This window comes from Rosa rugosa, chromosome 7 (assembly GCF_958449725.1).
Source record: "Rosa rugosa chromosome 7, drRosRugo1.1, whole genome shotgun sequence".
NCBI lineage: Eukaryota > Viridiplantae > Streptophyta > Magnoliopsida > Rosales > Rosaceae > Rosa > Rosa rugosa.
Genome location: NC_084826.1, coordinates 11,495,034 through 11,507,068, shown reverse-complemented (window position 1 = coordinate 11,507,068; position 12,035 = coordinate 11,495,034). Strand labels below are relative to the sequence as shown.

The 12,035-nt window shown below is 36.0% G+C and overlaps 1 long non-coding RNA gene across 1 annotated transcript; it reads left to right on the top strand.

Moving 5' to 3' along the window:
* Positions 1–2,632: 2,632 nt before the first annotated feature.
* Positions 2,633–4,507, top strand: LOC133720483 (uncharacterized). The gene is made up of 4 exons (XR_009851892.1): positions 2,633–2,705; positions 2,852–2,936; positions 3,906–4,007; positions 4,206–4,507. It is a non-coding gene; the product is annotated as an uncharacterized LOC133720483 (long non-coding RNA).
* The last annotated feature ends 7,528 nt before the right edge of the window (positions 4,508–12,035 follow it).

The following is a 12,035-nucleotide window of genomic DNA, read 5'->3' as shown; positions in this document are numbered from 1 at the left end:
GAGTTTACCCGGAATCCAGACCGATGTAGTCCTCCGACCGCCCTCATCGCAGTCAGCAACCCCAGAATCACAGCAGCCCAATCACGCACACGGAGATGCCCAACCGCCACGAACACAGAGATGCCGCATCGAAACCACTGCCGAGGCACGATCTGCCCAACTTCGAGCAAACCATCCAAATCATGGCTCCCGAGCCTGACCATTAGAGTACCCGGGTATATGTTATGAATAAGTGTGATTAAATTGTCCAGTTACTCTCAATTTTAGATGGTTATATAACTCATGTGGAAGTAAAAAATGAGGTCAACAAATCCTAGATTTTAAATGTAAATACTGAAATGTTTTAAATCCTTAGTTCACTAAAAAAAGACGTTAGTGAACAAATTAAATTATGAGACATCTCATATGTGTGACGCACTCAGCACTGAGATCGTCTCTTATTGTATAAATCATTATGCTGCCTCTATGAGAGTACCACACTACTACCACCTATTAAACCCTTCGTTAGGCATTGTCACCATGGGAGTTGGGCATTTCGCAAAATCACTGGGAATTAGAAGTTACCTCCTAATGAGGCAACTCCAAAAAGGCGTTTAGCCTTAACAAAGAAATTGGGGCTGATATCAAATGGAGAAGTCTATGCAACTTTTCCTACAACATTTTTCCAACACTCACACCCACCAGAGTCAAAGACTTGGGTCACATCATTTTCCTATATCACGGTTGGACTCTCAATCAAGCTCTTTTTCAATCCAAACTTGATAATTGCTTCATTAGATGCCATTGGGCTTAACATACACTCACAGGCTTATTAGTACAATTATGTAGGCTTTTCTATTCGTCTCTTTTGGGTTTTGAATTCAAAACAATAAAAGAATATATAGATTAAAAACTAAGGGTGGGCAGAAACCGAATCGGACCTCTAAAACAGGCCAAATCGGCCGGGAAAACCGGCTTGGGGACCGAACCGGATGAAACAAGACTGGAAAAATGAATTAACCGGACCGGACCGAATTTTTACGGTTCGGGACCGGGTTTAGCTTCAGAACCGACCGAAAATAACCGAACCAGTCCGCATATTTAATATTTATTTAAGTTAATATTATTTTACTTAATTTAGTATTATTTATATATATTTTAAATGGCCATCGAATTTTAATTGGTGGAAATCGGGTTGCAACTACTCCCTGCTGCACTGGATTACTCTCAATGAGAGAAAACCCTAGTTAACTTAGTCAGCCTCTCATTTCGACTTTGCCTCATCTCTTCCGACCCCTCATCTCTCTCACTCACAGTCACAGCCAACCGAAGATGTCGACTGCACCAAGTGAATCTCAACTCCATAGTTAAACAGCCAAGCGCCGTCAAAATCAAAAGTCGGTGGCCTCTCAATCTTGACAAACCCCAACACTTTGGTGTAGAAATCAACCGATTCAAAGCCATTAGAGGAAGTTGGTGCTCTTCCTTTTGATCTTTCCTTTCATGATCTTTTTCTTTGTGTTGGTTTTCCTAATTGTTTGATAACTTCTTCTCTTGCCCATTAGAGTCTTCTTCCTTCCTCTGCTGTGTCTGAGACATTTTGCGTTTTCTCAGCTGATCGACGACGCCAAGTCGCCAACGCCAACGCTCTTCTCAGCTCTCATCTCATCTCTGGATGGAATCGGTATGGAGAGCATCAGCTCTCATCTCATCTCATCAGTTTTAGAGTTCGATTTTGAATTGATTTTGAGTTCCATTTTGGGTTTAGATTGTTTGGGAGCATCAGTTTCGGATTGATCTTACTTGGGTTCGATTTTGGGTTCAGCTTGTTTTGATTTGATCTTAAGTTTCTTGCTTGCAGTTCGATTTTGGGTTCAGCACTTCAGCTTGTTTCGAAGTGATCTTTCCTTTCTTACTTACTTGCTTCTTCTGTTCTTCTAATGAGCATGAGAGCATCAGTTTGATTTCATAATGAGCATGAGAGGATCAGTTTGGTTTTGTTATCAGTGCTAATGAGGATTAATTAATCAGTTTCAACATAACTGATGCTAATGATTGTTTGAAAATTGTGGTTTGATTGCTTGTGTTTCGATTTACTAGTCTGAAAGAATTTTTGAGCTACTCTATTGTTTCTGTTTGTATCTGATTCTTTACAGATTTGATTGTTTCTTGTTTGCTAAATTATCATGCTAATTCTGTTTTTTATTTTACTGTCAAGGAAGTGGAGCATCGCAAACTCCCAATGCGACACCAACTGGGTCAAGCACCGAAACAACACCAACTGCTACAAGTAGGGCTGGCAAATTCTCCCGAGCCAAACCAACCAACCGAGTCCGTCCCGAACCGAGATGTTTGGTAACCGACAGCTTCGGTAACCGAAGTGGTGGTACGGTATAACCGAACCGAGAGCTTGTAACTGGTACGGTACTGGTATTGATTCTGACAGAAATACGATATACCGTACCGTACCAAGTATTTAAAATATTATATATTTTAAATATTTATTATATTATCAATCATAGCCGTTGATTTTCTTCAGTTTTAATTCACAACCGTTAGATTACAAGTTTCCAAACCCTAATCCCTTATCCCTCAGTCCCTCTCTCGGTCACTCCCTCAGTCTCTCTCTCTCTCTCTCTCTCTCTCTCTCGAACCCGAGCAAGGGTTTGAGGCTTTGAGCCTCTCCCTCATGAAGATCAATCGAATCTTTCGAACCATTGCTGCTGGTGAGTACGACCTTCGATTGTTTTCAATTTTAGTGATTAGAAGCTTTGGATTGTTGAGTTGAGGTGTGATTAGAAGCTTTGGATTGTTGAGATTTACCAATTTATTCTGGGTTTTCATGGTTTTCCTTTTGTGCTTGGAAGAACAGGATGATCGAGGACTAAGTTTGATCTTTGAGGGAGAAGAAGGCAAAGTTTGAATCTGGTAGGTGCAGACTGCAAAGTTTGAATCTGGTAGGTGCAGACTCCATTTCTTTTCTTCTGTTTGGCTTAAAACTAATGAAAAACACAATTAGATCAATTTACAAGGAATATCATTATATGTTTTGAACTTGTTGCTATTTATGTTGTTTGATGGAGTTGGACGCCTAGTATTGCCACCGAGTTCACAATCTTCTTTTAACCCAGAAGCTCCAATGGTATTTGAAGGCCTTCAATTTTTAGAAATAGTACTGCAATTTCTGGGTTTCAATGAGTTGTGATTAGAATCTTACCACATAGATCTAATATTACCATATGACAAATTAATGTAAGAGAAGGCCACCAAACTTATATTTGTCTGTGGTTGCTTCTCTGTAATGCTAGTTTTTCCTTTTTTATCTGGTAATTTTATTTATACTTTTTCCTTTTTCCTCTTTTGTTCCTTTTCTCAAATCTCTACATCCTTTCTTTGTCTTGATAAATTCTATTTCTTATCAATAAAAAATGTGTCCATTTTATCTAATATGTGTAATTACTGCACACTCAAATGACAAATTATTTAGTTCATTGTTTTTCTTAACAACTGTCAACTGGAGTCTTGCTCTTCTTTGATTCTTTTTTGTTACTTAGACTTTTATTTCTGTACGATAGGAACTTCAAAGTGGGATGTAGCTGAATCTTCCAATTTCATTCTTTCATTCTTCTTGTAGTATTAAACTGATTGTAGCTGATAGTATTCTTACTCTTCTGTTATTTCCATTATTGTTATTTTTTTTCCGCTCACTCATTACTGCTACAATTGTTTTTAGAATATCAGTTTTTCGGTTTTCATACTGTTTAGTTAAAATTATCATATTTTAGTTCATTTCATTGTCTGAGACTTGGATGGCTTGAGAATAAAGTATTGTTCCAATTTGTTATCGGTTTAAGTGATCTATTATTGTTCCAATTTTTGTTTCAATTTGTTATCGGTTGAAGTCATCTCTTATTATAAATTTTCAGGTGTTGTTCCTAATCTCAACAATTCAAGGAATCAACTAATCAAGGCCTCATTAAACCTGGAGCAACATAGAAGCACGGCAGTTGGTCGGTTTGGGGCAAGAGGTCAGTTTGTTTGCCAAGTTAGATGATGAAAATGTTATGTATATTTTAGTATATATATGTTATATGCTCTTGTTCATTGATAGTTTGGGATGAAACTGCCTAAATTCAATTTCATTGACTAAATCTGCCAAACTGCCAGCATTATTATTATTTTCAACAAGAATTTGCAGAAACATCCTATGAAGTGTGAATTTGCAGAAACTGAATTTGAGGGAGCACAATAACTCAGCAAGGCAGCAAGCAAATATGAAGTGATGATGAGATGAACTTTGAGTCCTTGAACAATTTGTTTTCAACTATTGCACTTAGTTATTGTATCATTTGATATTTTGATACATTTGTGTAAAGTGTGAACTATGAATTATTGACTTAAAATTTGTATGAACTATGGAGTGATGAAGGGGATGAACTGAAGTGAATAAGTGATGAACTCAAGTAGTGAAGTTGATGTATGAGAGTTTTTAGCTTATTTTTCATTTCCAGGTTGTTCATTTCCAGGTTGGGCCTTTAAATTGATGTGAGGATTGCATTTTTTCATTTGCTGATAGGTTTGGGCTTTTCAAATTTTAGTTGGGCCTTAGATGAAATCTGGCCCAATCTTAAAGTCGGTACTAGGCCCAACCAACCGAAACCAACCGAGATCTCGGTATACCGAGAAGTTGGTATACCGACTTCTGTGGCCGGTAATGGTAGGCTATTTTGTGTACCAACTTAGTTTGGTACGGTACGTGGTATTGGGCTTCAAGGTCCGGTACCGTACCGAACCCACCCCTAGCTACAAGTGAAGCTGCTGCACCGCTTATGCTTCCTCCCCCACCACCTTCTACAGCTGCTGCTCCAATTAGTGAAGCTGAGTATGTAAAGAGGAAGAACCAATTTGCAGCATGGGACCATTTTGAGAAGATGAGGAATCTGGATGGTACTCCGTTGGTGAAACCAAGGGCTAAGTGCAAGTACTGTCCCACCACGTATGCTTGCGACTCAAGATCAAATGGGACGACATCCATGAGGACTCATATGCTCTACCAATGCAAGAAGTGTCCGACATACCAACCGGCTAAAATGCAAAAGTTTCTTTCCTTTGATTCTGCTGATAATGGTGGTAAGTTAGTTGCTAGGGCTTGGGACCTAGATGAATGTAGAAGAGCTTGTGCTAAAATGATTGTGAGGGATGAGTTTCCATTTAGTCATGTAGAGAGGCAGAGTTTTATTGAATTTATGAAAATTGCATCACCAAGGTTTGATCCTCCCTCTCGGAGGACTATTGGTAGAGATATCAAGGATATCTACCAATTTGAGAAGGAAAAGATTCGAGAGTTTTTAGCTAGGAACAATCTGAGGGTTTTTCTTACCACTGATACCTGGACCTCGGTCCAGAATATCAATTACCTTATCTTGACAGCTCATTTTATAAATGAGACTTGGGCACTACACAAGAGAATAATAAACTTCATTGTTATTCCAAATCACAAGGGTAAGACAATAGGGAAATTGGTGGAGTCATGCTTGATTAATTGGGGTATTGAGAGAGTTTTCAGCATTGTAGTTGACAATGCATCAAGTAATCAGGTTGCAATAGAGTATATGAAGGAGAAGATTGGGAATTGGAAACAGTTAGGTGGGAGTTTTCTGCATGTTAGGTGTTGCTACCATGTTTTGAATCTTATTGTGAGGGATGGGATGGAGGAGCTTGATTCCTCCACCGATACAATTAGGAACGTTGTTAAGTTTATTAGGAGTTCATCTGCAAGACTCGAGAAATTTAGGAAGTGTGCATCTAGAAAGAAGGTTGAACATAAGGGGGTATTGTGCCTTTAGATGTGTGCACAAGGTGGAACTCCACCTATTTCATGTTAGACATAGCTGCCAAGTGTAGGCAGGCCTTCGTGAGGTTGGAAGATGAGGACCAGCAGTACGAGTACGAAAACTACTTTCAGGAAAGGGTTGGGGGAGGAAAAAGGGTCGGGCTGCCTAGAAATGAGGATTAGGAGAAGGCTGCTAGGTTGGTGAAATTTCTCAAGATTTTTTATGATGCAACTTTGGCATTTAGTGGCACTAAAGTGGTAACTGCAAACTAGCCTGTTGTGTGGATGTGTACCATCATTGAAGAATTGGAAAAATGCAGCCAAAGCGTCGATCCTTTGATGGTTAACATTGGGGCATCAATGAAGAAAAAAATTGACAAGTATTGGTTGAAGTTGGAGGACTTGAACCCTATTTTGCTGCTTGCTGTGGTATTGGATCCAAGATACAAGATATTGTATCTTGAGTTCTTTTTTCCTTTGCTGCAGCAAGACATGAGCTTGGTCTCGAAGATAATAAATGATGTTAAGGGTCAATTGTTGTAGCTTTATCATGAGAATGCTAATTCTGACCCTGTGGCTGCACAAGCATCATTTGAAGTTACACAGCCACCTAAATCAATCAATTTCTAATGCCAGAGATGAGGATAGTCATGCTGCATCAATGAACAAGTTCTTGAGGCTTAGGAAGCAAAAAGATGTGGTTGAGATCAGGAATGAAGTCAACAAGTACTTGCTTGAAGCTGCCGAAGACCCTGCCAATACAAAATTTCAAGTTTTAGATTGGTGGAAAGAGAATTCTGCTAGGTTTCCAGTTTTGTCTAAAATTGCAAAGGATGTCTTTGCTGTTCCAGCTTCAACGATGGCTTCAGAGGCTGCTTTTAGCCTAGGAAAAAGGGTTGTTAACCCATTTAGAGCTTCATTGACTCCTAAAATGGTTGAGGGGTTGGTTTGTCTCAATGATTGGTTAAGAAGTTGTGCTTTTAATGAGTACAAAGAGCCAACGAAGACTGAGTTGGAGCTTTATGGTGAGCTTGAGAAGCTTGAGTCAGGTAATTTTTTGACTTTATAGTAATTGTTACTTTGAATATATTTATTTGTGTTAGTTTGTGATTGTTGTTTTTGGTTTCCATTAGACTCTGTTGTGACCCAAATGTCTAACCCTGAGGGATGAAGTAGGTTGCAGCTGCTGGAAATCAGACTAATGGAACAAGCTTTTGAAATAAATTGTTGTGCTTTTGAAATAAATTGTTGTGCTGTTGGAACAAGTTCTCCGTGACCCAACTTTCTGTTTTTTTTTCCCCCTTCCTGTCTCATTCAAGTATGAATTGCTTTAACTTTGGTTTGTAATAACTAATAACTTTAACTTCTTTTTGGTACTTTGAACTTGATGTTACTGCCTTTAAGTTCTTTAACTATGGTTTGTTATAACTTTAAATTTATGTTTGGTACTTTGAACTTGATGTTTGTGCTGTTGGAACTTTGATTTACTGCTGCTTGGAAGTTGGAACTTTGATTGACTGCTGCATGTTAGCTATTTGGTTTTGACTGTTGGAACTTTGATTTAGTTTTGAAAATTGCTTTTTGGTTTGAAATGTTGAATTGTTGGAGCAAATTGTTGATATTTGATAGTTGATATGCAGGTTTGACAGATTGTTAATGTTATTTGTCTAGTTGAGGTGTTGATTTCATGAACAAGTTATTTGAAATGTTCATTACTTGATTTAGTGAATAGATCATGAGTTGTTTATTTTGTTGATATTTTGATAGTTGATTTTACTCATTTTAGGACAGCTAAATTTGTCGACTTTGGTCGAAAATATGCGGAAAAAAGAAAGCCGAACACAACCGACACCGATCCGCACCGCACCGCAAAATGGTGTAACCGAAGTAAGCGGTGTAGGTTTTTAAAATGCGGTTGCGGTTTTAAATATAGCACAACCGAGTGAAGCGGTTCGGTTGCGGTTTTGGCCTACACGGATCCGCACCGAACCACGCCCACCCTTATTAAAAACTAATGCATAGGGTAAATTGCCACTTTTATATCTAAATTAAGCTATAATTATAAATGTTATGACTGCTGTAATTTGTTGGGTCATAAAATGTTATCAAAAACTCTACTGTTGTGCTCTTTATAGTTTATACACTAATTAGCAAATATATTCTTTGACATCTTTTTTTTTTTAAGAAATGAATGCGAGACTTCACATCAGATATAAGTACGGGATTGTTAACAAATGACAATCCAAAAGCGCACTCACTACTAACTAGCTGCATTGCATATAACTTTCACGAAAATACATACTTATAACTACAATTTGAAAGAAGTGGAAAAATGTCTTCACTTCTCCTCAAGCCTAAACTAAGGTGGTCTCATTAAAACCTTGTTCAGATAAAACCCAATGGCAACAAACTCTAAACCGAGGAAAGAGTATCACCTGCTAACTATAACAATAATCACAAGCCACAAACAACACGACCAAACCAAACCCTGTAACAACACTATGCATGTTTTGTGCTTTATCAATATGTTGTGCTACGTTTATAATTATCATAAGAGTTTCGTGGTTCCTAATGCAATTTATGTTTTGCGTTTGTGACGATAAAGCCACATATTCAAATTGTTACCATTACGAAAACAATAATGTTGAATTGTTGATTAGCTCTAGAGCATATTCTATCATCTAATTTACAACTAAGCTTAACTTTTGTAATTTTAAAAATTAATTTACTCCAATATCTTCATGATAAATATAATTATATATTTGTTCTAAAAAATTAGGACGATAACAATTGATTATAACTATAAGGATGCCTAGTACCTACCTACATACAAAATTTTGATAGCAAAATTATCAGTTAAATGTATCCATGCCTCATAGATGACCTTACTTATATTATAAAGTCATGAAATTCACTTGGAATAAATGTGGTGCAAAATATATGATGGTTAGCAACATGTATGTGGCATTCGCCGCTGGCTATTCATTTATTTGATTAAGTGTCTAGAGACTAGAAGCATATATTTGTTGTATGCTTTGAATAAGATGTGATTTAAAGCGAGGAACATTAAGTAGAGCTTGTTTTTTTATTTTATTTTTTTCTCTCAACTGCTCAGCACATATTTTGGTGCAAGCATACTAAACATATTAGATTCACTTTGGCTTTAAATTTTGAGTAAAATACACCCTTTTATCAAAATAACAAAAAAAAAAAATCATATACATATAGGTGGTGGATATTGTCGTTTTTCCGATTTATAAAACACCTACTAGATCCGTTATATATACAATCAAGACTCGGGGGCATGCATAGCAAAGTTTCAAACCCTTGTAAGTGATATTACCTCCGCCTTTGTTTTGATCAAAAATAGCTTCAAATTGCATCAAATAATTTTAACCAATTATACATGCCCTTGTTATGTACTTATGTATCCCGAAGTGCATATGCTGCTAGGTTTGCACGAAACTTTTGAGATAGTATGTAATAGTAACAAAACTTTTAATATATTCAATCAACCGTAACCTAATATTATTTTAATGATACCGATAAGAATATTATGTCTTATTAAAAGGAGGAGAATGCAATTCATTTCAATGCAAAACCGATTCCAGCCCGTAAAGCTAAGAACACAACAGCAAGAGCTTATTCATGGACTATAGAGTCTATAGTAATGAGCCCAAAAGCAAAATTGACCAGACCAAGAAGAACATATACTTATCTATGGACTATAGTCATCATCCCCTCAGTTTTTATGGTTCTTGATCGGTCAATGTTGGTGAACAAAATATTTTTACACGGTTATAACTACGATAAAAATTCAACTCTCAATTCTTCTCTCTATATAGTTAGGTAATGTCATTTTCTCTCCTACGTCGATACTTATAATAAGCAAAACGACTGCAAATAGTGAAAAAACATGTTTTGCTGCCTTTGCACATTGATGAAGATTTCAAATCAAACTCTTCAACATTATATAATATACCAACCAACTGGAAATATAAAAAAAAGGCCACAAATCAAACTCATATAAGTTGGCTTTTATACTCGTAATCAAAGACTTGTCCAAGATCTCTAATGCAACGCTCATGGTCCCAAATCTTTCATTGCGTAAACAGAAAATAATTGGCCAAATTATCAGGATCATTTTTGAATAATAGTTTGGTACGCACCAAATATTTTTAAATTTAGCGGTTGCACATGCCCACCCTTCCTAAATATCTAAGCTACTAAGAGCAACTCCAACAGATTCCCTATATTTTGATTTTTCTCTACTTTAGGGAAAAATAAGCCTCTTTTGCTCCAACAGATTCTCTATAACTATCCCTATTTTAGGGAAAGTGAGGAAAGAGAAAATCAAATTTCCTATATTTACAGCAAACTCTAAAATTTTAAAGAAGAATATAGAGATTTTAGAGATTGTTGTAAAATAGGGAATCTGTTGGAGTTGGAGAAGAAAAATAGGCTAAAGCTTTGACTGTTGCTTCCTTATAATACAGAAATTATAGGGAAGCTGTTGGAGTTGCTCTAAGGCAATTCCATCTGGACCCTTTTTAATTTTTCTGTATAATAAAATTATTGATTGTTTATTTACCTGTCTATTTATTTTGATGTGTCGGCCAGATCCAATTACAGTCGTTGCTTGAGGGAGAGAGATTTGCTAGTAGTTTAGAATCGCCCATTTGGGCATTGAAAGTGCACCACACGAGAGAATGAACTAACATTCTTTCTTCTTTTTTTCTCTCACTTCCTTTTTGGAGCATTTGATTGATGTTACATTACGTTTTGGTTATATTCGGCCTATAACATGCCTCTTTCTTACATATATATGTTTGAATATAATATGTTATCTTTTAAGAAATTAAATATATTAATTTACTGTCTGTGATTAATTTTAAGTCAGATACCATAAGAGTGTGTTTGGATGAGGGAAAAAATGATGGAATTTAATTGAAAGTGAGGATTTCATAATTCCTAAAAGCCAATTCCCTCGTTTGGCATTATCAGATTGGAAATTTTAAATTTCTTTGTAGAAAAAAACGAAGGAATTCGTTATTTAAATTCCTCACTTCAATTTCCATCAAAATAGATGTCATTTACGAATTCCTTTGCAGTATTCAATTTTTATTTCTAAAACAAGACTTTTTTCTATTTTATCTTTTTATTTGTTTTAAACTTTCTTAATTTATTACACATTTCAAATCCTAAATAGATGCAACCAAACAATAGAAATTGCAATTAATGGAATTTTAGATTGATGGAGTTAAAGATTCCATCATTTATAAATTCCTATGGATTTTATAATTTTCTCATCCAAACGCACCGTAAAAGTAATAGAGTTTTTACGTACATCGGCCATCATATATGGTCCCAGCATCATCGGATTCCAAAATCTTTATCACTACGCTTTTAATTGTTTGGTGAATTTGAATGTTAATTTGATAACATGACTCTTAACCTACGTTGCAAATATATAAAACGGGTGTACTTCATTCTATTATAACCATAAATTTTTGAGCAAGATAAGTGTTGATCGACTAGGGGTTAGAACCTCTTTAGCATATATATATATATATTTTTTTGGCTAGGGGTATGGGCGATGTCCTCCCTTCTTCTGTGTGTATCATCCAGCTCTTTTAATAAATCAGGATGGGAGGCTCTGCTCTCTCCAATCATATTTTAGCTCAAAAAAAAAATTTTATTTAATTTAAGAATCTAGCAGTCCAATAGGTGCTAATTTTATTTTTAGTGCTTTGAAGAGAATTGTTCATCTTTGCGCACTTTATCGACAAGTGCCTTGAGCACTTCTAGCCCATGATTTTTCTTTTCTCTTTGGACTTTGGACAAAGTTTGTAACTTTATTTTTCTTCTCAAAGAGCTTCTTAAGCAAAATTGCTTTTGACAATAATAACCAAAAACGAATAACATGTGACCTCAATTCTCCGAGTAATTCAATGAGGATTCAAGGATTTAAATTAAATTTGTCTTAAAACTCTAATTTATATTTAATCATTTGACCGTTAAATTATAACTATGTAATATTTATTTAAATTACATAAAAGATTCTTATATGGTACTTAGATGGCCGCTAAGAGGAATCTTGTCTTGTCGGTAAGGAAACTCGATCAAAGAAACTTCAAAATTGGTATGCATCTTTAAAGCCAAAAGAAGAAAAATCAAAGTAAGAAATTCTGAAAAGGAAAACTGGCGTATGAATCCCGAAGTA